Here is a 1,232-nt window from a genome sequence, read left to right as displayed (position 1 = left end):
GACCCCTAAGTCCCTTTCATCTGTAGTGCTAACCAGTGTTGTCTGCAGTAGAAGAGTTGCTCTATTATTTTTCCAGAATCAAGAAGTGAATGAAAGCTAAGAGCTAGTATTTTCTGCAGGGGGCCTTGAGGCTAGCAAGGGAAGCCTTGAATCTAAGAAGTTTGAGAACCACTGGGCTAGGTGGATACTTGCATAGGGTGGTTTGGATGGGGTTTGGACTAGTTCAGCAGGGGTTTAGACTAGATGACCTCCAGAGGTCCCTTCCAGCCCTTCTTTTCCATGGTTCTATATGTCCATGCTAGAAAGTTGGAGAAAGTAAATGAGCTACCTCTCCTCTGGGTCGCTCATTCACATTCCGTGTGTGGCTAGGAACACCTAAAAGCCCCAAGTGGTGGCTAATTTTCTGTGCCTTCCTAAGAGCAGGAGATAAATCCAACCACAAGTGCAGAGGAGGAGAGAAGCAAGGGACCTCTCACCCTGGGACAACAAAGAGCATGTGCACATGATCAGTAGCTGACCTGAAAGAGTACACCAGGGACACAGGCTGACTCACAGAATAACCACACCCTGGAATCTGACCCTCAGGCTTAGTTCCTGGTGGAGACCTAAGGGTTAATTCTCTGTGCGCTGAACAGCCTGACGCAGTAGCAGAACTCTGCTCTCACAGTGGCAGGGAAGTATAAACAGGCTCCTCCGTTAGTTATACAGCCTGCAGATTCCCATCTGTCCTCTGTCTTGGATTCCTTCTGTCAGACTCTTCTGCAGACTTGTGGCTGCCAGACTTTCACCCTACAGAATGAGAGATGAGAATTGATGCCATGGCAGGATCCTCTCTGTCCAGCTGGCAAACAGTGACTCCTCTTAGTGATGATAACTAAGACTTCAGCAGGACACAGCCCATCACAGGAATACACATCCTCGTCAATTAGCAAGGAGTCAGGGGAGAGGCACTCTGAAGTGCTTTGGGTTAGAGTACGAGGCAGTCGAGGGTAAAGAGACTTAATGGTGGGAGTCTACTACAGACCTCCCAACCAGGGAGAAGAGCTTGACTTGGAATTCTTGGGTCAGCTCACAGAGGTAGTGAAGGCTAAGGATGTGGTAGTCATGGGGGACCTGAACTTCCCGGACATCTGCTGGGAAGAGTAGTCAGCCAGGTCTGAACGCTCACATAGGTTCTTAGACAGAGTGCAGGACCTCCATCTAACCCAGGAGGTGCACAGCCCCACCAGGGG

Source organism: Gavialis gangeticus, unplaced genomic scaffold, assembly GCF_001723915.1.
Source record: "Gavialis gangeticus isolate Ggan-Ray unplaced genomic scaffold, GavGan_comp1, whole genome shotgun sequence".
NCBI classification, from domain to species: domain Eukaryota; kingdom Metazoa; phylum Chordata; order Crocodylia; family Gavialidae; genus Gavialis; species Gavialis gangeticus.
The sequence above is the reverse complement of the archived record's forward strand: the minus strand, read 5'-3'. Positions refer to the sequence as shown.